The sequence below is a fragment of the Protomyctophum parallelum genome, assembly GCF_964188405.1.
Source record: "Protomyctophum parallelum genome assembly, chromosome: 9".
NCBI classification, from domain to species: Eukaryota; Metazoa; Chordata; class Actinopteri; order Myctophiformes; family Myctophidae; genus Protomyctophum; species Protomyctophum parallelum.
The window spans coordinates 41,491,843-41,515,686 of record NC_139706.1 but is presented as its reverse complement, the minus strand read 5'-3'; the positions used below and the strand labels follow the sequence as shown (position 1 = coordinate 41,515,686).

Genomic DNA, 23,844 nt, shown 5'->3' with positions numbered 1-23,844 from the left:
CATCTTGCAATGGGTCTGGTCCACAAGATTCGCTATACGCCACCAAGATACCCATGTACCCTAAATACTTAATGTCAACGAAGTCCACACCCACAACACCAGAGGGAGTTCAACAAACCATGTGCAATCCAGATTCGGCACAAACAAGGGACTAAATTAATTTCGCCCCTATGCCACCAAAATGTGGAATGCCCTACCAACAGTCATTAAGACATGTGAATCCCTTGACTCCTTCAAAACCGCTCTCAAAGGGCACCTATGGATGGCTGCAACTCAAAACTGCCCCCCGTAAAATCTGAATCCCCCCCTCACCCCTTTTCACCTCACTGTTTATGTTTCTTCCCAGTTTACCTCCTTTTACGATGATTTTCCTGTTTTTGATTATATAGAAGTGTATATTTGTACGTCTCTAAATGTTCTGATGAATTGAAAAGGGTGCATGGACCCTATTGTAAACAAGTGTAATGCTTTATGGTGGTCCACTGTTAACATTGAGTTGTACTTGAAATGTAATTCTCCAAACTGTTAATACATTCTTCAATCAATCAATCAATCAATCAAGGATTCCATGTGGTTAAGGGCCTTTTTGACTTAGGACCAGAGACGAGGGCATGGCTGCATGGCACTGAGTTGGCCATCTGATGATACACGAAAGAAGAAGGGCTTTAAACACAATGCAGAACCATACCATTCTGATTTCTCCATCAAAGACCTTAATTTACCATACAGAGAGTTTCCAACCAGAACCTAAGATATGAGAAAGGGAAAATTTAAAGGGCACGCTTTATAAAAGACTGCATGTGTTTAAGCCGGGATAAGAGCAGGCAGCCGCAGACCCTGTAACAGATCAGTTGCGATGAGAGAGGAAGCGGTGAGCTGAGAGGTGGGTTACTGTTTAATTAATGATGCTGGATAGAGATAGGCTGTGAGATCCATGTTGCCATTCAAACACTCACAGCAGAGGGTGGGAATAGGAGTTGGTAATTGATATTTGCGACAGAGGGGACTAATCTATAACCTCCAGCCCCATTCAGTTAAGAAATGACAAAGTAATGATTGAATGGTTAAATTCAGTTTATAATAACTGCCATTTAAAGTTATCCTTGTTGTCGTCAAGTAGAAGCTTTGTATCTCCATTCTTCAGCTTTTTATGTTTTTTTTGTAATTTTCACTATGAATAAATAATATGGCTATTGAATAATATATTTTTTAAGTTCTTTACACAGGTTTCTGCGTGACAGCGACGGTTACATGACACTGCAGCACACAAAATGTTATGTGTACTGTGTGTGTGTGTGCGTTCGTGCGTGTGTGCGTTTGTGCGTGCATGCGTGCATATACCATATCATAAACCAATATTCCCTCATAATGGACACCAAAACCAAATGAGAATAGCAAACACACAACAGTATATGAAAGAGATTCTGAAGGGAACAAAATAGAGTTAATAAAGTAATTGGAACTGTAAACTAAAAGTGGGAAGGCGATTAGGGCTCCATCTTGCAACACCCTTATCCCTTATCCCTAAACTTATTTGCCATTTTTTACAATTTTTTTGAATAACCTTTTAAAATAGTTCAACTAGCCGATCTACATCTACATGTTGTGAGCTTGTAGATCAGCTATTTGAACTATTTTAAAAGGTTTTTTTAAATAGTAAAAATGGCAAATAAGTTTAGCGATAAGGGTTAAGGGGTGGCGCAAGATATAGCCCATAGCTCCAGATCTCCATCATATTACGATGAACTATAGAAAGGAGCGCTCGGCAGAGTGTTGTTTAGATGCATCTTTATGCACAATTAACATCAGACGCCTTCATATACCACTCATATTCATATTCATAATGTTTTGCCATTTTTGGTTCAATAGGCCCCTCTTGCAAATGTATAGCCAATCAGAACTGATTATGAAAAGTCTGAATGATACAGAAACATGTCATGTATTTTTGTTATATGGCTTAAAAAGAAATTTGAGTTAATGTAATGTTATTTCTAAATGTAATCTGTTTATGCCCAGTTACCGTAACAGTCAAGGAGGAAGCCAATAGACTAAATCCTGTATTGTGAATGCAGGCTGGACAGAAAGTCTTAATTCATTGTTTACGTCTAGTAGCCTATATAATGAACAAATCAAACCACTCATTCATTGAAGTGTGTAACTGCAGCCATGAACAGGAAAATCAATCAATCAATCAGACGGGTTACGATCCAATCCATTAATCCATTAATATCAACTTAGATTTGAGTGTTCCAGTTTGGTCTGTCTGCACATTTTTGTTGTTTATCCTGTGTCCTAGTCGTATGAGTGCTCTGATTGGATGAGGCTATTTCAACCTGAAAATTAATTCTTTGTTTACTAAAGAGCTGTTGGTCAATAATGCTTAGGCTAATTGATACATTAATTTGTTAAATGGTAAATTAATTGTTTAATGGCGTAGCCATGTGTTCAAGCCTGGCTGCAAATGGACAGTAGCCTATACGTTTTGGGTTACATTTTGCAGTGGTGGAAAAAAGTACTAAAATGTTTTACTTAAGTAAATGTAAATACTGTAGATGTGTACCATGCACTCCGTTAAAAGTATAGTCCCATATTTAAAATGTAGGATACTCGAGTAGACCTATATCGGCATCAAAATAAGCTACTTAAAGTACTCATATTGCAGAATGTCCCATTTCACAAGTGCAAAATGTGTACACAATATTAAAAAAAAAGCCAATCTACTAGCTGCTCATGCATTGTGAGCTTGTTGTAGATATGCTGTTTTCAGTTGGCCAAAATATATAGGGTTGAAGTGGTTAATGTAACCTATATAGGCCTATGTTTTCTAATCAAAATTAAAATATCCAAAGTATCTAGTAGCTAAAGTTTTCAAATAGTTGTGCATGCAGCATGGTGGAATAAAAACAAAAAAACAAAATGGCTCTGCAGTGGAGTTGTAGAAAGTCCCCTCACACGGTGAGTAGGGAAAAGTGTAGAGAAGACCAGTGTACTCAGGAGTGGTCGGGGTTTTGGCGCACCTGGGGTGCGCCAATACTCAGAGGGCAAACATTTGTGTGGGAAGTTCTTTGTTCCATGATGATGTTCCATTACGATGCATTAAGTAAGTTCCCCCATTCTGCTTTAGATTGTCTGTTCCTTTACCTGTTTGCCATTAAGTTAACTATGAGTTTGTCATTTGTTTTAACTTCCTGTTGTATGTACTTTGGTTGATTTGTTTCCCTTGTGTATTTTCATTCCTCTGCTTATAGTTTAAAATCATCATTCCTAATCACCGCATCAGCATATCATTCATCATCATCACCATGTCAATCACCACCAGCAGATCGTTTATATGTACAGCCCACAATACCTACTTCTTTCAGGAGTAGAAGTAAAAGTATTGAAAATTGGAAATACTCAAGTAAAGTACAAATACCTCAAAATTGTTCTATTTCTCAACATGTCCAAATGGACCCTTGTGGGTCTGTAACTCTGAGAGATTAGCCTTCTAAATTAACCAGATGATAGCTGTATACAGCCTATGCCTATACACTACTATACGCTCAAAGTTAAATTAACAATAGATGGGGTTCCCAAAAATAGATTAATATCGTTGCCGTTACACTCTCATACCTGCCTAAGGGTCCATCAGACCCCCTGGTAGGCCCCGGACCAGACGTTGAGACGCCGTGTTGTGGGCTCTCCTCTGCTCCTGCATGGCTGATGGCCGGGGGATGCTGAGCAGCGCCGCAGAGCCCAGGCAGCCACGGCGGAGAGAGGAGAGGAGAAAGACAAGAGAGGACCACTTTGCCATCGCTGCTGCTCTTATAGAATCACCAACCGCTTTGAACAAGATAGTCTACGACTGAAAGAAACCCTCATCGGCGTTCTAAAATATAAACAAAAAGAAGTAGAAACCTGAGGAGTGAAGTGGACATCAACATATCTATTTATTAATATTTGTAATGACCCGCACAGCAATTGGCTGCGCTCATCTGGGATGTGTAGACCACAGTCTGTGCGGTTTGACCACGTAGTGATATTGTTCTGAGACGCACGGGGCTCGCTGGATATAACCCCGTAAACTATACCTTTCCATTCCGCTATTCGGAGCGCGAGCAAGCGGCACCGACCGACCGGACCGGGGGTCCTCATTCCGGTGTGTGCGGAGATAAAGTGATCCTACGGAACGATCCCGTTCCCAGACGATCCTCTTTGCCGTGAGTACAAACTACTTTTGGTCCATCTTAAGTGGTATCTCTTTTTTGGTTCTGTTTTTTTTTTTTTACATGATGTCGCTGTGAGTGCACTAATATACGCGCAAGGCTGGTGCGTGGTGCAGGGTAGAAGTTGTGTGTGTGGGCTCTTACTAGAAAACATCGTGATAAAACCATGCAGCAGCGCGCCACGAGGATAAATCTCAAGTATCACACTAGACTTGCTAAATGTAGGGCTTGTCTTTTGTTCCAACCGACCTCTGGTTGAAGTCTATAAAATCCTATATTTCTGTGTTTATTCTACAAAACTCCGCTTTTGTCTTCAATACATTTGCACGTGCTCCTTTTCTCCACCGCTGTGGTTGTTTTGTGTCCTCATAAAGTAGCCTATAGGCTAATGATTTGGCACACATCACAGAGCATACAGTAATAATACAGTTTAATATATACGGCCAAGGAAAGTCCCACATTGAACCGAGAGAGAGAGAGATAGATAGAGAGATATTGAAACACACAGAGAGAGAGAGAGAGTCAGTGAGAGAGAGATTGAAACAGATTCTCTTCGAAACTCATACACTGGATGGATCATATGACTGCGTTTGATAAAAGCTTAAAGATGGGGAATTGGGGATATTAAGGAGGGGTAGCATCAGGTGATGAGTTTATAGAATGAGTTGATCTATCAACTCATACAGATCGAGAGACATGTCCCACTTTTCACAATTGTGTTGCTTGCTCCGTTCTGTTGAGGTTTGATGCAATGTCATTTCACGCAATGCTGGCGACAGCTGGGCAATTCGCTGCAGCTCCCGGGCTCAACACTTGTTTGATCTCATTGATTTGGCTAAGACTGCTTTTAGGACGATCAGCCATGGGAGCTGGGTGTGTTGGGAGTGATTGCGTCTGTCAAGCAACCTGTTCCAGTTCTTTCATAATCGTTGTCAGGCACAAACCTCATATTTCAACTTAAAATAAATCAAATTAAATTAAATTAAAAAAAAATCTTCGTAATTGAATGCATGTATGCATTTCACAGTCATAGGAAAATGGATGCAAATTGCACAGTCTCTTGATACAAAATACATAAAAATCCTAGTGCAACAACACTGGCCTATATTTAGGGAAAGTAAAAAACAAAAAGCATCCTAGATTTATAAATAACCAAACTTTCCAACCCCACCCATTCAGAGAGAGTGCCCATCATCCAATGTTAATTATCTTTTGAAAACTGGCATTGTTTTGAACATCGTGTAACATGCTCATAGTTTACATCATCATAAAGATGAACCTTTCAGATCAACCTCTCATCTTTAATAGAACATACTAACTATTTGAACATAAGGGAGGGAGTTCTAGGTATAAGGACAGTTGCAACTAAAGGCAGTTTCTTATAGGGTTTAATATCAGCAGAGGGTGAGAGGACCACTTTCATTTTCTATATTCAAGTTTTGTCTCAAATTATTGACCCACGGTCTCATAGGTGATATGATATCTGTGAAATGGGCATTTTAGCACTTTCAAAGTGTCTGTAAATGAAACATTCATGAGTGTGGAGCATACTCTATACTGTTTTTGTATGCAAAAGTGTCACACTTTTAGCATTGTGTGTGTGCGTGTGTGCATTCTGAGCTTTAATTCAGTCACCTTCAATAATTAGACATGTTTGAAATCGTTAAATTCTCTGCACACTACTAATGACATTTCTGTGTACAAGTAGCAGCTGTGCAATGGGTTATCATGGTTTTTGTTGTTGTCGCTGTGCTGCAAATTTGTTTAGTTGCATTGCAGTGAAAGTTTAGCTAATTCAGCAGAGTCGTTCTTCAAATAGTGTTACTGGAAAATAACGTGTACACCCACTTTTGAGTCAATTCCATTATGTTTTGGTCATTAAATTATGACTACTACATATTGGTTTTATTGGGAGGTATCAGGGGCAAATACCAAGCTCTGCTGAGACAGCCGAAACAAAACAAAGCCCACTGTACACTGTAGTACATACTGTACTGTTCACTAGGTACTAAATCGTGGTCCTGTACAGCCAACAATGGCGTCCTAGGACCATAACTGTTATCCAGGTATTTCACTGAATGAGTACGGTTCAAACCTGTGTTATTAATAAGTTGTGTCAGTTGCCTGATTTAAAAACATTTGCAATAATGTTTTTAGCATTTACATGGGACTCAGCAGTGGTAACTGGTAACATTAATTAGCCTGATGAGACATGGGGTAAATATAGTTTTGTAATGTGCAAGTGCAATTACTTCATCCAACTGCCCGACGTTGCCTTTAGATTAGATTTATCGAGAATGTCTGAAAATTGTGCTGTGGAACAGGTAGCCTACACCAGGGGTTCCCAAAGTTGGGTCCAAAGTTGGGGTCGGGACCTCACATGGGGTTGTGGTACACGGACGGTGGGATCGCACAATTACAATGTAAGAATGATTACAAATACATTTTAACCATGATTGTTACAAAACCACTTTAGCCCTAGGAATAATACGCACCAAAGTGCACATTTAGGTATATAAAATTACCTCCGGGGTTATAGGTTGGGGTCGCGAGTAAATGGCAGCATTATTTTGCGGTCGTGGGCTGAAAAGTGTGGGAACCCATGGCCTATACGGGAAAATCGAGTGTACAATTTACAAAAAAGAGTGTACACATGTAACCAAATGGGCCCGGAATGTACACAGAGGATTTCCACCGTGCATAATAAAAGATGAAAGCTCGATCAAACGCTGCTCCACCTGTCTGTCAGGGGAATATGGAGGGATGGAATGAACAGCTGTGTCTGTTTGAATGGGGCAGGATGTGAGGTTATCCCTCATCATGCACACAGGACTCCAGAGATGAGCGTTTAACTTCGGAGTGTAGAAAGTAGAAACTGACCCTCGCAGGGGTTTGTGTACATAAAAAACGACCATTTGCTTGCAGCACATGTTTCAAGATTTTTTGCGAGCGCAACTGGAGGGGAGCGTGAGATGAAAATGCAAATCGGCGGGATCAGCTGACCTTGACGCACAGGGAATATGTCTGTCAGTGGTGGTCAGTAATTAAGTACATTTGCTTGAGTACTTGATTATCTGTACTTTACTGCAGTATTGTATTTGTGGATGCTCGCATCATTACATTTTCAAAAAGACAAATATTGACTCCACAACATTTCTTAGGAAATGTAGATCTGCTATTTTCACTATAATTGCTATTTTATCAATTATAGTATATATGCTTTGAAGTACTGGGATTGAATAATTTGTCCACCACCACCACAGGATCCAATCACCCTCCGAGTCACAGTGATTATTGACGTCAACACCGGGCTAACGGCCATTTACCATACAGCATTCCAGGCTGCATGGCGCTAATTGCAAGTGACAACAGCTAAGGCTCGTCCTTGTGATGCCTAAGCAAATGTGTGTTTCTCTGCGGCGACAAAAGTGGAAAAAGAAACAGCGTGTCGCCAACTATAACGGTTCCCCAGGGAGCTCCCATTTACCCCCACCAATCTGTGACCGCTGAAGTGAAAATGGACACAAACGTCTGGAAGATCACGTTGAACTCCCAGTGCCCTGAAGCTTGAGAGCTTCTCCCAGTGGGTGTGGAGATGCACATGGACACAGTCGTACATTATTGTAGGTTACACAGTCAAATAACGAGTGTTCATTTTAACTCTGATCCAAAAGGGTTGGGATCCTTTTAGGACTTTAACGATTCAGATTCCCTCTTAACGGTCAGATTTATATACGCTTCCCTTTAATGATTCCACTTTTTTTTTCAGGCTTCATATAATTTTGATAAACATACAGTATTGCATACACATTATTGTAGTGGATCTAAAATTGTGGTCCACTCACGGACCCTCTGGGTTACTTAAGGGGGTTCCATGGACCCTTACAGGTCTCTGTAACTCTGAGAGTGTACACATGGAACCAAACAGACCCTTACAGGTTTGTTTCGTTCCATTTCTACACTCTCAGAGTTAAGGTGGTCCTGAAAAGGTACAAAGTTGGAGACCCACCGGTATTGTAATTGTATAGCAGACGTGAAGTTAGTGCATATATCGGTTTTTCAACGTTGGATTCCTCCGGTTCCCAACCTAAACCAACCCCAACCCTATTATGCATCAGTTAAATTAACACTGAGTTTGCATGCATCTAAATCAGCACAATTAAAATACTGCAGGTGATAGATACAGTTACAATACAGTTAGTGTCTCAGAGAAACTAGGATACCAGGCAAACATCAGGCCTATCATTTGCCTAAAATTCATCATCTAAAATAATCAGGGGTAGGCAACCTTAGGCACCAGTGCCAACATTGGCACAAAGGAGGGTGATCACTGGCACCCTGGCATAAGTGTGTATTTTTTGTTTAAAATAAACAATTAAAAAAAAAGTCCCTCACATTTGTATCCTGCATATTTGTATTCTGCACATTCTACATTCATTAAAAGTCTGAACTCTGACTGGGAGATAGGTGGGTTGTTGCTCTGATGTGAAAGAACTATTCTAGTCTGCAGTTCTGATTGCAATGGGAAGTGCATTCCATAGTTTTGGAGCCAGAAGGGAGAAGGGTTTGGGACGTGTGGAGCGTTGTCCCGGTGTTTTTAGTGAAGGTACTTCCAGCTTTCCTGCTTTGGCTGATCTGAGCGTGTGGGATGGTTTGTAGGGTTCGATCAGACTTGCAAGATATGGGGGTACCATACCTTTGGTTGCTTTGAATGCCACCATCAGTGTTTTGTACTCTGTGCAGCCAATGGTGGGAGCGGAGAAGGGGGAAGACGTGATCATTTTGACTGGTTAAAGACCAAGCAAGCTGCGGCAGAGCGGGCAGACTTAAGTGCGCATGGCGGTAGCCCAGTAAGGAGGGAGTAACAATAATCAAGTTGATATGATGTCTGGATAAGGAGCTGGGCTGACTCCTGGGTGAGGAAGGGTCTAATTCGTTGAATGTTATAGAGTGTAAACCTACGGGATCGAGTGACCGATCAAGGTAGTCGACCGATGTGCTGACCATCTTGATGGCGGCACACCTGTGATGGACAGGTGCTGCCTTGAAGTTGTTTTTCCTGTTATGTAGTTTTATTTTATTTATATATTTATTTTTCCCCACAAAAAGGGAAGCTCAGCTAGCGCTAGAAGCTGTTGGATAAGAAAACGAAGTCCCCCAGGAACCTAGAAGCTGTTGGATGAGAAAACAAAGTCCCCCAGGAACCATCTGACAAGTTAATTCATATAATTGCATAGAAACATCTGCCTTAAGAAAGACTGACTTCAAGCTGCGCTACCCTTCCCCAAGACCCCCTCTTCGCTGTCACTGTTATGAATTACTTTGTTTTGATGTACAATGAATCAAACAGACACACTCGAGTCTCTCTGAGGCTGTCACATTACAGTGTGTGCTAACTGGAAAATATTATTTAATTTCGGTGTTCAGTTACACCCCCTAAAATGTTTAGCAGCCTCAATGCGCTTATTTTCCCAAATATCTCTATTATTGGAGAATAAAGCCACTGACATTAGTCTTATACCACCCTTTTGTGTAGTTGGCAGAACCAAGCTTGGCTTATTTATGAGTCAAACTCATAATAATCAAATGCTGTTTGCTATGTTGAAATAATATACATAAGGAAGTAAGCCTTGATGAGTCATATACGTAGGGCCATAGGCAGAGCCTATCTCCTGTTTCTGTAGCGTGAGGCAGCCGCAGCTTGAAGTACACCCCCTGGACATGACGTCAGTACTGTATGTGACATAGACAGATTCACCCCCAATCCAACCCTTGATGCTGAGTGCCAAGCGGGCGGACACCTTATCCACAAGGCCACTGAGCTGGCATTGTCGCCTGTTAAAGATAATGCAGTTCCTTTATCATATCGTTGATGCTATATTGTGTTACCTTCAAGAAAGTATTCTGCAGAAACCTGCAGGTCATTTTTTTAATTGACTGGGCTGGTATTAACCAGCAAGGGAGGGGAAATGTAAAAGGTTATTAATTGGATGCTTAAAATTAGACAGTAGCCTATGTCCCAGAATGGTGTTTGAAAACAAGAATATAGGCCTAGGCCCAGAATCCCACTCTGCCCTTAGGGAAGAGTGGAATTGCAATGGGGTCGGTAGTTAAGATCAAGCTATTCAAGTGGACCCGGTACCCGACCAATGACAGATTTCTGGTTACGCATTCTGGGGGAGCCCTAGACCAGTGCCTCTCAAACGTTTTTGTCATGTTGCGACGCATTGTGCTATTTTTATTTAACTCCTGCCTATAATTATATGCCCAACATAATAGACAGAGATTCCGGTTTGAAAGTGGTTTTAAAATCGGGACATTTGGCTGTATATTTTAATATACCGATTGACAAATTAGTAAATTGATGGCCAATACTATCGGCCAGAACAGTTCTGGGTGATAAATAATAAACCCATGTTGCACTGTATGTACAGTAGTATACTACTGTACAATTAACAAAAGAAACTTCAAGTTGTATTAGTGATATGTTCTGTGCAGAATAGGTGATAGGAGATGTGATTTGTCTGTGGAGGTACTTTGTCACCGAGGCAAGGCAGGTGAGTGTTTTGCAGGGCCGTGCGAGATGATGCTGATGCGATGGTGGTGAGCCATGGCCCCCGGGATGGAGTGTTTTTCAGGAGACAGCCACTGATTTCATGTGACAGTGCGAGGGGGTCTTATCTACCAGGGCCATGATCAAGTATCGCACTCTTTGACTTTTTTTTTATCTCCCAAACGTCTCACAAGCCCTCACGCCCGGAAAGATGAGCGAGATGGCAGTGTAATAGTGTGTCGGTGTGCAGTTTCACGGCGAGTCACTGTAACACAGAACTCGGGGCTCAGTGCTCTGCATCACACTGATCGGCCAGAGGAAAGATAAGCCTTGATTACAGGCTCTATATTTTTACTGTGAGCTTGTAGATCTGATATTTGTGTTCACTTTTTGTCACCCTCCATTTTTTATGACAGGGCACTCTGCTCAGTACTCCTTTTCAGCTGATCTTTACGAGTTGTTGAATGTCAGATTTACACGCCGCCCTACGACGGAGTCGCGCACCGGAAATGAATGTACAAGCTCTGTGAGGTTGTGCTATTTCTCAGAGTATATCAGGCTCAAGTGGAAGTGTTGGTGTGTCTGTGGTTCTGTACTCCGATAAGGGGTTGAGCTGTCAGAAGCAAACAGCCTTTGAATTAGTCGCAGGGCACGATTTCAGCTGTTGGCATAATTATTCTAAGGTGCGTTTAAATCGTGTTCAATTATTTGCTTTGTTAAATTAGATTATATTTTACGAATACTTGAATTTTTATGATCCACCATTTGAAAAGAATGACTGCACTGTACTACACTGTCTAAATGGTTTGCAGGGAAAAAAATACATCATTCTTAGTTTTCTTACCCAGGGTAGTAGCTGAGCACAAGTGCTCATTTTCAGCAACGTCCTGTACCTGGGAGCTGACCAGTAAAACCACAGTCTTATACTGTTGGACACTAAGCAGCTCCAGGAGGAACAGTTGGGGGTTCAGTGCCTTGCTCAAGGGCACTTCAGCGGTGTTGGGTGAGTGATGACAATCACTTCCCCACCCAGATTTTTCCTACCCGTCCGGAGGCAGGAAATTGATGCTAGCCTACCCTTACTGACTGCCTCTCACGGTCACAGCCAGTGAATTGGTGCAAAATGTGTAGCGTTTTATTTTAGAAATGAATAGTAGTAGAGAATGATTGAAATGCAACAGGAAAATGAGTCTTGTCTCTCATCTTTAAATTTGAGAGGAACGTATTCTAAATTCATTCTGGACTAAACACACAAAAACAACAACAAACGGATATTGCATTTCCCAGTAGAAGTTGAAAGCCACCTTAGATAATTATTGACCCTGGACACTGTATGATAGTAGACATTATGGACACACGTTCCAGACCCTAAACTTGATTGGCTCACAATCCTGACTGCAGTGTTGTGGTTTGTAAAGCCTCTTTTCCATACAGAATGACTGAAAACAGTAGACCGAAAACTTGCAAAATAAATACATTGATTGTAGCCAGCATTCTTTTCAGCAGATGAGCAGTGTTTTTAAAGCCTCTTTTGTAAAAGGTGTTATGAAAACTCATACACATGTGACTATCGCCACTTACATAGGCTATGTACAAACATAAGGCACAGAAAATGTAAAGCTCATTTATGGGAGCTTTGATAACACTGTCACTGTGAACTGTGTATTGTTCACTTGATTATGTTTGACAGCAGACAAAACTAACCAATATCAAGGAAGAATGGCAGAAAAGCAGAGTCATTACATTTCCATACTCTGGTATTTAGCCTAAAAAAGCGACAAGGCCCTTTGTTCTGTGCTTGCAGAAAATATTTTCCTCTCTTAAGCCTCATCTGACTGCCTGACTGTCATGGTTAACAATCCTCTTAGTTGGCATATGAATGTCAAATTACTGCTTAACCTCAAGTAAAACACAGTCACACATTGAGTACCTAACAAATTAACAAATTACATCCGTCTCTCAGTTGAGGCTTAAAGCCCAGCAGTTTTCTGTTTTAATGAATAGGCTTTTTATTTTCACCTAGTGTGCCAAGCTTTTTCTCAAATTTTCATACCTAATTGCAACCATGGGTCGCAGATAACTATGAAAACCTGCGAAACCTGTCGCTCCGTCAGTCACGCCACCATATATGGCCGTCAGACCATCATGCCTTGTGACATCATGCCTCGTAACACGTCACGCCTCGTGACATGCCACGCCACCATATATGACCGTCAGTCCATCACACTCGGGACACGCTCCAAATATGGCAGTCTCCATATATGAAGATCACGACACTGACCTCATCAAACCCTGCAACTCCTACCCCACCCGTCCTTCCTCTTCGATGTCTCCCTTTTGACTAATACCTGTCCATTCAAACTCCCCTTTAGGGCGAGATTGCTTCTCGCCCTCAGGGCGTCTTACTGGTATTTAGAAGTTTTAAACAATGTTTAGTTCTAGTAGCCTGGCTCCAGCCCTGAATAGCTAGGCTATTAAAACAGATATGATGCGATTCAGAATAATTAATAATGAAGTGAAACGAAATGAAAATTTAGACTGAGAGTTAGGCTAGAACTCTAGTGAAATTCTCCAAACCCAACAGAAAGGCCAGATCGAACAACATTCCTTCCAAGCCACCATGAGGCCGACGTTGGAAAAACACTTTTCTGTAGATTACTCGTAGGCCTACACATTTTATCCATACATCAATTTGGTATACACTATCTCCATAGTCCTGTGATCAACAACACGTCCGCTTCCCCATTGGCTAAGATTGCCTTCCAAAGTTTACAGGATTAGTCCGTTTTAAACAAAATGCTTCAAATCTTAACACAGCGTGTGATTTCTGTGCAATTATGCACGCACATTCCTACTAGGCAGAAGAAGAAATGCCACTTCAACATTTTAAAATCAACCTAACAGGCCAATTCCTGTTTTTACCTACGGTATATCTGCACCGATATGTGTACAACTTTGAATGCACACTCCTAGTCTAATGGAAAAACCTTTGCCTTGCATTTTTCGCACCTGCCTGTTATAACGCCACCATGAGGCAGATTTTTGCTAAACATATATCTTTATATTACAATTAAGCTAGTCCACTAGTCCAGCTTACTCTCCCATTGGCTGACGTCGCTGTGCTAGTTGGCTTTCTCATTGGCTAAACCGCGATGCACTGTTTCTGTTTCTGTAAGCCTGGGTTTCACTCCAAAGCCATGAGAACTTAGTGGCTGCATACAGTACAAGAGGAAATTGGAACTTCGTTGTGAACTTTGTATTTCTTGTTATGATACTATGAAACCAGCGAAAATATGTCTGACACCATAGTGAATTTTGCTTCCTACCTAAACTACTGCACTGAAACTGACACAGAGGCAGTTATAGTATAGTGGACCCCCGCAGATAATAATGCAGCTGGTAATTAGTTGATTTAATCAATTCTTGTTTTTCCTATTCCAGCCAGCTCTTTACAGTGTCCGTCCGGTAACTCGTGGTCTCTCCTCTGTCTCTTTCTTGAAGGGGACAATGCATTAAAGCTGATGTTGGTCATTCTAGAGTAACCTTGCCCACAGTACTAAGTTCCAGTTGCTGTGTTTCGCTCTGTCCTTAGAGGTGAACGTGCAAGGCTATCTGTCAGATTGCTGCTGACATTTTGGGCAACAAAGGGCTGCTGTGCTCAGCTCTGTCTGGTTGTATTGTGACAAATTCTGTATTATTCTCACTGCCTTTTGATGCCTCGATCCTGGTCCAAACACCCTCTGTGCCGAGTTCGCCTTTCGACGCCTATTTTAATATAAACTGATTACGGTTCACAATAGGAAATGAAAATGAAAATTCCGCTGGCTTATGCTGTCTATGGGAATGCAGTTTTTAGAATCGTAATACCTCTGTTCTCTAAACGATATGATGCCCGGTTACAAAATGTATGTTTTGGTTGAATTAAATAACACACATAGCGACAATTCACTTCCGGTTTCCGAGGGAAATGGCTTTCAAACTAAAGGTGTCCACCATTTAAAATGAACGGATGGCACTGCTGGATTACACATTTCAGACACAGTCGGCGGTGAATCAGTAAGCAAGTAAAACGTGTGTACTTTTTCCACTACTGACACAGATTCAGCCATGCAATACTGCATCTTGAACACTGTAGCTATTTTAGCGTTAATGCTGTTAATGTCATTAAAACAGTAACGATCTTAATTATAAAGGTTAAACGATCTGAATAATTGAAGCTGTGTTGGCTCAACCTCGCTGTGCGAGTAAGAAGGCATTGATGTGGAAAAGCCATAACTTATATATCTACAGTGGTTGGCGTTTTCTTTTTTCGCCATTGTTTTATTAAACGCAATTGTGAACAATAGCCAATTCAGATATACCGTATCCATTATTTTACCATTGGTCAATCATAGGATACCGGTTTGTACCGGTCTACAGTACTTGCACGCTCTGCTTGCCCACTAGTAGGCCTACTTGTGTAGGCAAGCAAGTAGGCACAGTTCTAGTTATACAATGTTTTCATATACCCAATTACTTGGAAAGTGCTAACCGTTCACTTTATAGCAGCGTGTGCTGAGCTGTGCTCCATGTTGCTCCATGTCCAAGCTGCTGCTGAAGAGGTGTTGAACAACGTGGATGTGTGTTTTTAGTAAACTGAAACTGAAACGCAAACAAAAGCCAACGGAAAGATGCAAGTTGGCATGTCAACTGTTTGGAGCATGTTCCATGAACATCATCTGCAAGTATGAAGGCAATAATGTGGCATTCTAGCCGAGGCTAGAATGCCACATTATTTTGGTTGTAAAGCTGTATGGCAGCGTTGTCATAAAATATTGGATTTGCATATCGGTAAATTTGGCGACAGCCGATTGAGTGATTAGGAGCTCAAAGCGATCGATTTGAACAACTCTACCATTAATCCATTTAGGCCTGAGGCTGATTCTAAAAACACCTTCCAAAACCTAACCTTCCGAAAACCTTTAATTCTTATTAAAAACTAAAACTAAAACTAGATAAAGTGCCAATCGGCACAGGTCTCCACCAGGATTCTTCCTCAGCCTAGTGGGAATATGCGTGCACAGTTTCATCGCAATCGGAGGAGTTGTGGCCATTTGCTACTCCTGAAAACTGTAGGAGCCAATCGTGGCCAATCAGGATGTAATATGAGAAATCAAACAAACCTGTCTTGATCACATGACTATGGAGATCATGTGTACCGATTTGCGTGAAATTTGGATAAAATCTGAAGGAGTAATAATAGAAAATGTGTTTTACATATGTCGGCCTCCTGGTGGCGCTATAAAGAGCAGATGTGAAAAATTCCAGACAAAGGTTTTTCCTTGGCCTCTAGGGAGTTGGCATACAAAGTTATCCACAGATCCTTGCAGTCAGAGGTAAAAACACTTTTCGGCCAGTTTTCGGCATTTCGTCCATTTCGAAACTGAGCACTCCTGTGAATTTTGGAAGCCAATCTTAACCAATCAGGATGGAGTCTGAGAAATCTGAAAGAGCGGTTTGGTTGAATGGCTCTAGAGAGACTGTGTACCAATTTGCGTGATGTTTGGACACAATCTGTAGGTGTAGTGTGCAAAAACTTGTTTTGCACAAAGCGGCCTCCTGGTGGCGCTATAACAGGCCGTTCTGGAAAGTTTGGGGCAGAGGTTCATGGTTGGCATCCAGGGAGTGTGTGTGCAAAATTTGGCATCGACCGGGTTAACGGTGGCCGAGATTAGATGCTCACGGACGGACGGACGGACGGACACACGGACACACGGACGGACGGACACACGGACGGAGTGCAAAACATACTCTCCCCCATGCCTTCGGCTGGTGGAGACAATAATTGTGTTGCTACATGTATATCAACAACTAATGAGGCACAGAGGTGGCATCCAGATTGAACCTTGAAAGGTACAGTATATTACAACGTACTGTCCACCCCTATGCTCTGGTACGCTGTTCCTCACACGGACAAGAAGTGTGGAAGAAAGGCTCTATCCATTGTGTTTGTTGGAAGCTTGCCTGGAAGGCTCATATCATGTGCATAGGGTGGTTGGTGGTCTGGCGTATCCGAAATAAATATTAAAATATATTTTTACACAATCAAATCTTTTATGGTCATGATTCACCAGGAGTCTGGATTGGTTGCAGTATTAAAACAATTATTATAAATATTTTTATATCTCTATAGGGAAACAAATATAATGGGCTTTTGATGCACAGCACACCATACAAGCACAGTGGGATACTTATTAAACATAATATTGTTATTGGATATGCACTGTGCAAATGTATAGATACAGTATTTGTACAAAATATAAGCCTATTGTGATAGCCTTGGTGAGTGGGAGGCAGAACTGCAGCTGAGCAAAAATGTCTGCCCACTTGTAAACTAAACATAACCCAAAAACAAATAGAGAGAGAGAGAGGGGGGCGGGAGGCTTGCTTCATGACACAGAAGCCATCCACTCTAAGGAGTGATCTTGCTCAGGTGGACACACACCGCACATTGTGTGATGGCTGCAAGCGTGTTCTGTATTTAATTTCGTAGCAGCCGGCGTAGAAAATCCACTCACACAGATACGTAGGAAGATGGCAGCTGCTCCTAGCACAGTGTGTTCTTTGGCAACACGGACCTAGGACTGTCCAAGAAAACTGAAATCATTGTATAGTAGTTGCAGTTACACGCCCCATTCTACAGCCAGGTCTGTTAGCTCCTGATCCACTTTCCCTGTCGGTATTGGTCCCATTCATGTTTACCCATTCACACACAGACCATCAACCTGCTCATCAGAAGCAGTTAAGTAAGGATGCGGTGTCTTGCTCAAGGACACCTCAACATGAAGTCAGCCAGGGTTCGAACCAGGAACCTTCTGGTTCCCAATTGGCCATACCTCCACAGCCAGTGGCAGTGTGCATATCTCCCTGAACTCACTACTGAAAGGATCCTGTGCTCTGTTCCATCCCTTCCTATCTACCACAGTGGACACAAGATAAAACAAAGCAAATTATACTGTAGTAATGATGGGTAAATGAGATGCAAGACTGTGTTGGTTGAGCCAAAAGATGCTGATGCTACCAGTGTTAATGAGCGAGCATGCACGCACGCGCGCATGTATAAGCATCAGAAGCCAGCCAACTAAACGGAGCTAAGCAGAGACAAAAAGATCACACCTGTGTGAAGTGAGTGGCGCTCTTATAATCATACATCATCATATATCATCTCAGTCTGGCCAATCACAATCTGCGTCCTCACAAAAAACCAAAATCAGCCAACAATACAACAGCAGCAACGGGCGTAGCTTAAGAGGTCCAAGTATTGTATCTGTCCAAGTATTGTGCGCAATGTCTGACAACTCTCTACCAGCCACAATCGTTATGCAATGCTCAACCATGTCGGCACATCTCCCACCAAGTCACGCCGGCCAATCACTTTTCCCTCTTCACTTTTGTCGTCAATGTTCGTGTGTACAAAAAACCCGGAAAGCTTGGCATGTGCCCCTCAATTATGATAAAACGAATTAATACCTTTGAGATGACAGAAGATGACATGTCCAAATGACTGTGCACAAGCACATATTTTCTCACGTCTCTTTTCAAGCAAGCAATGTAACACCTTTTATCTGAGATGCGAGACAACCACCTGACCTTGCAGTAGAAAGAGCAGTTGTTGGTGTTTCAAGGTCCTGGCGTAAGGGCAGCGGACAAATCAGAGTGTGCCTCAGCGAGAGATTTCGTTTCATATTCAGGAAGCCTGGTGGATCAACATTTTTAATAGCTCAATGTAATGGGCGATAATGCAGGGAATTACCAGCAAGGGAATATAAAGCACTAGTGTTGTTGAGGGCCTATGCCCAGCTTTGTCTGTTTGTGTGTACCCCATAGCAATGATTTGATTGGCTGAGCACCCCATAGCGATGATTTCATTGGCTGACTAAAGTAGGCCTACGTATTGAGGATAAAAAGTGAGGACGGAGAAGTGTGGACGCAAATTGTGATTGGCCGGAATGAGATGATGTACATGTATGATAATAATAGCACCCCTCACTTAACACGAGTGTGATTTTTGTCTCCACCAGGCCGAAGGCATGGGGAGAGTATGTTTTGCACTCTGTCCGTCCGTGTGTCTGTCCGTGTGTCCGTCTGACTGTTACCAGCTATTCTAAAACGGTTAGTCCCAAAACTTGATTCTGGCTGGTTACCATCATGTAAATTTCACCGATAATCCACAACTTCAATCACTTTGTATCATTCCCAGCTGATCCTGCAGCCTTGTAGCTGTACTGGGGAAGGGGAGCACTTGATTGCCTTACACACGCTGGCCGTGCGGGCGTGTAAGCACCGCCCGCACTCATATGACTGTGAATGTGTGGCTCCAGGCAGCCCTGTAAAGACATCAAGTGCTATTCTCCCGTCACATAGTCTACTTGCCGAGCAAAACAAGGAAGTGTGTGACTCGCTCTGGTGGCACAAAGCGTAGCTACTTTTGTGAATTTAATAGTTTTATGAGGTTAATATTGCTACAGTATATGTTTAACCGTTTTAGAAAAGCAATAAGCCACAAGAGGTCTCAGATTACCGTGGATATGACCATGGCTGAGAGGGTAGAAGACCCTCCGCTACGTGTTGGGTCTCACTACGCCTCTCAGTATAAGAATGTGTTTTTAGTTTCTTGTTCGTTCGTAAAATGTTGTCAGTGTTATTTAGCTCCTCGTGATTCCGTGTATTTTCTTAGTCCTAGTGTTATTTCTTGCTCCTAGTGTTCCCTAGTTTATCCTTGTTCCTGTGTTTGTTTCTGTTCCTCTGGTTTTTGGTTAATAAACCACCGTGCACTCGATCTGCCTTTGTCCTGCACTTGGGTCCGACTCCTACACACCTCTGACTCAGACAGTTAATTTGTGATGTTAGAACATGTGTAGGAGTAATACCTGTATATGGAAAATCAAACGCTATTATCCTGGTGGAGACCTGTGCCCCGAGGGGCACTTTTTCTAGTTGGATATGTACAATACTTAATACTACAGATAATAACAAGAAAATATAGCCCTGTACAACAATCACAAGAACTGAAACACTTTTCATTATACATTAATTTTCCAATTGACCTGCCTCTCCTACAATAATTCCCTCCCACTACAAACAGCCGTTATGTATGATGGACATTTGCATTGTATTGCAGCCAATTTAAAGTAAACTGTTTGTGAAGAAAACTGAGCAAGTTGGCTACACTTTTCAAATTAATCGTCTTGAAAATTAGTTTTGCTTTTGATGAGATAAGAACATAAAATAGCACACATAAAATAAGAGATGAATGATTCCTAGGTGAAGATTGGTATATTTTGAATAATGATAACAGAAAGAGTATAGACTGATCCCAGAGGAGAAATAATGTTTCTGCATTTGACCATAGTGTGCTTCTGAGGGTCGCATTAAGTGACTTGCTTAGAAACACTTTGACTTGAAAGCCTGGAGGAGCCAAGAATCGAACTAGGGACCTCCCGATTCCCATCTGCAGTGGTGGACAGTAACAGAGTAAATATACTTGAGTACTAGACTTAAGTACAGATTTTGAGTATTTGTATTTACTTGAGTACCAGTAAGACGACATGGAATTAATTTTGTACTGGCCATATAAGGAGCATGTTTTGACTGTATAGGGCTTGCGGAGAACAGATTATGACATATCCATCCATATGGAGATCTAAGGGTTTGAGGTTTGAGGTCAGATGTAGAGAACTTTGCTGGCCAATATTGATGACATCAGGGATCTCCATATATGGGCTTAATTGCGACTTAACTGCAGGCAAGGATTATTAAATGAGGACAGGAAGTGAGGACAGTACGGTGGACTCCATGTTGCTCCCTGGAAGGAAAGAAACATGTGCAATGGGCTATATGCAGCCAACACTTCCGGGTTCAGCTTCCTTGGTCTCAATTGCGCATGTTTCTTTCCTTCCAGGGAGCAACATGGAGTCCACTGTACCGTCTTCGATTCCTAACCTTATTTAATTAACCTTGACAGCAGGGCCTCCACATCTCCATCCCTGACATTTTTTTTCCCTTTCTTTTCTTCACAAAAATGGCCACACACTGTATCCTTCAAAGGTTTAGTCCATGTGCCAAGACCCAAGTGGGCAAATTATAATGAGTCAATTTTTTTTAACTGCTTCCACTTGTAGTGGAGTAGGCTAAATGTGACCATTAGTAGCTGTACTTTTACTTTATGTACTGCGGTTGAGTACTTCATCCACCACTGCCCATCTGGGAACCCATTTGGCTTTGTTGTCGTCTCTCGTCTTTCGTAGTCCACTTCCTCCCGGGTGCTTCTGTGTTTATTCCTACTAACAACCACACTACATGTTAACCCATTCTGACCTGAGATCAGATTCTAAAAATGTCTATTACATCCTGACAGTTTCATTATTAACCCATTCTGACCTGAGATCAGATTCTAAAAGTGTCTTCGATTTTTCAAAAATAGCAGACCTACAAGCTCGTATCGCGCCACTCGGTGGCGCGATATGAGCTTGTAGATCTGCTATTTTTCAATAGCTAAAGCATAACATGATGCTAACACCAAAATGGGTGCCCGTTCAGAATGGGTTAAAGGCAGTGGTGATGGCATATTCTGCTGTTAGCAGAATATGTCTTGAGAAATTAACTACTGAGCCACTGCATAGAAGGCATACGGGGTTCATTCTTACACCCCTAGGAGTTAAATTAAACAGTGTGGAAATTGTTTGATATAGATAGTTAAAAAGGGAGAAGAATGTAGGCGAAATAGCGTGGTCTTGTAAATATGACTAGCCTTGTGTATGAGACCCACAGTGCCTTGTGTCTCATGCACGATTCACATAAAACACACACAACAACAGTATTATGAAATATTGCCATCGATCTACGGCAAGCCTTTTCAGGCACACCGAAAAGAGATTACGAGGATACGTCAGGAAGTATCATATCAATCAATTCCAACGCTGTAGTTGCCATAGCAACATGTGCTCCTTGATTTTGTAAGGGGGAAATCAGGTCACATTATTGGCCCGCTCTAACTCGTAACTCGTCTGCTGATCTAATCGCTGCGTTAGTGCTTTCTGGCCACCTGGCTCGCTGGTCCGCACCAGCGCCTTTTCTGACTTTGGGGCTACAGTAGTTCACCCTCAAAATGAAGTTTTTCATATAATTTACTCAACCCAGCATGAAGCCTTGAATTCATGGAGATGTAGCTGTCGTTTTTTGTTGTATTGCTGATGCAATATTCCAATCTTTGATGAATTGAAGTAAATAGAAGGCCAAGGCTAAGCTATAGAAGTAAGATGTATCTCCTCCACATCTCCATATTTCAACTTTTAACCTTTTTGTTGTTAAATTAATGCTTTATAGCTAAATAAATGCTGCAAATCTACAAGGTTGTAGATCATTTTCTTAGTCTAGAAGATATACATTGATCTGGCCACCTGGCTCTCCAGCTGCACCAGTGCATTCTGACTGCACTGTAAACCCATCGACTCCGCCATGCATTTCTACAGGGAGCAAAAGTAGCTGATCCACACCGCTATAGGAGATTATTGTCCTAAAAGGAGGAGCTGACATTCAAAAACTCTTCTCCAGTTACTTATTTTATAATTCCATATATATGTCTGTATATATATATATATATTGGAGTATATCTGTCACAGTACGATTGGAGAATCGATCAGACTGAAGAAGGTGCATTCATTTTTCGGTGCCAGGCGGAGAAAGGGAGGCTTTGATGCACCACAGTAAAAACAGAGAGCTCTGCTCACAGCTGACAACAACAAACACAATTAGCAGATACGTTAGAAGGAACGTTGCCTCCCTTCGAAGTGGTGCGAAAATGGATTCAAGCGTCATTCAGATTTTTTAGTTATAATTGTATTATATGTTGTGATTATTTAATTCATGTGTGGGGGGAAAAAAACAACATTATTGCTGTGGGACTCCCCGGGGCCTACTATAAGCCATGGTGTGTGTCCCCAGGATGAGCGGGATGCAGGAGTGCAGAGCAAGGAGATGAGCACTCCTTTTTCAATCTGACTGGTACTTCAATCATACTGTAACGTATCTACTACTGCATGAAAGCCCATTTCTGCCCAGAAAGAAAATATTAAAGCTGCAGGATTTTTTTTCTCCTTTCCTCACAATACTGACTTTTAATCTTCAAATACTCCGAATTCAGACTTTGTTGTTGTTTAGAGTTTGTGGTTTCTCATTTGTTCGTCCATCCGTCCGTCCGTTCATTCATTCGTCCGTCCATCATTCATTCATTAATTAATTCATCAATTCATTCATTCATTCATTTTCATATTGGAATACGTGAGGAAAATAAATAGATCTTTCACCTCACGTGAGGTGAGATATAATAGCTCATCTTCTATCATACAGTATATTCTCTGATGTCATTTCACCTGCATCTTATAGGATGCTAAACGCTTCTGTGTCATGAACACTGCATGAGTGAAGCCCTATACCTTGTCGCACGACGGTGTCGCCCGTCAAAAACTGCCGACCTACAAGCTCACCACACGGCCCATCCGCAATGTATTGTGAGCTTGTAGGTCAGCTGTTTTCGGCACGCGACACCGCCGTGTGACGGAGCATAAATTACAGGCTTCGGTGGAACACAGCTGGGGTTTCCAGGCTGCCGTTGTTTGAAATTCAGACGGTAAGAAAGTGTGTGAGCTGACAGGAGTTGCGATTTCATCCGTTTCTTTTCAAACCTTTTTTCAGTTTTCATGAAGGCAACCTTAAGACACAAAGGCACTGTGATATACTGCCATATTTCTGAGCCAACGTTCTCAGAAGAATCTCCAAGAGCGGTATCTCACACAATAAACGTCCAAATTAATTTATCTTATTTCCTGCTACAGTTATGTATTACGGAATAAAGGATGAATCCTATATCCTCTTGACATGGTGGTTTCAAAGTGTCTGCCTAATTGAACGGCGAATTGACCATCACATATTATAATACAATCTTCATGACTTTGAAATACTAGAATTTCGCAGGCCTTCGCCCCGCTCATCCTAGCGCCACGCGTAGCAAATGGGAAGAAGGCAATAGCGGGAGGGCGATACTCAATA

The 23,844-nt window shown here is 41.8% G+C and overlaps 1 protein-coding gene across 1 annotated transcript in view; it reads left to right on the top strand.

Annotated features, from left to right (window-relative positions):
• The first annotated feature begins 3,757 nt into the window (after positions 1–3,757).
• cntn5 (contactin 5) overlaps positions 3,758–23,844 on the top strand; it is a 278,248-nt gene continuing 258,161 nt past the window's right edge. The window contains exon 1 of the mRNA XM_083773470.1: positions 3,758–4,199. The gene's annotated coding sequence lies outside the window, so the exon portion shown is untranslated. The remainder of the gene's footprint in view (positions 4,200–23,844) is intronic.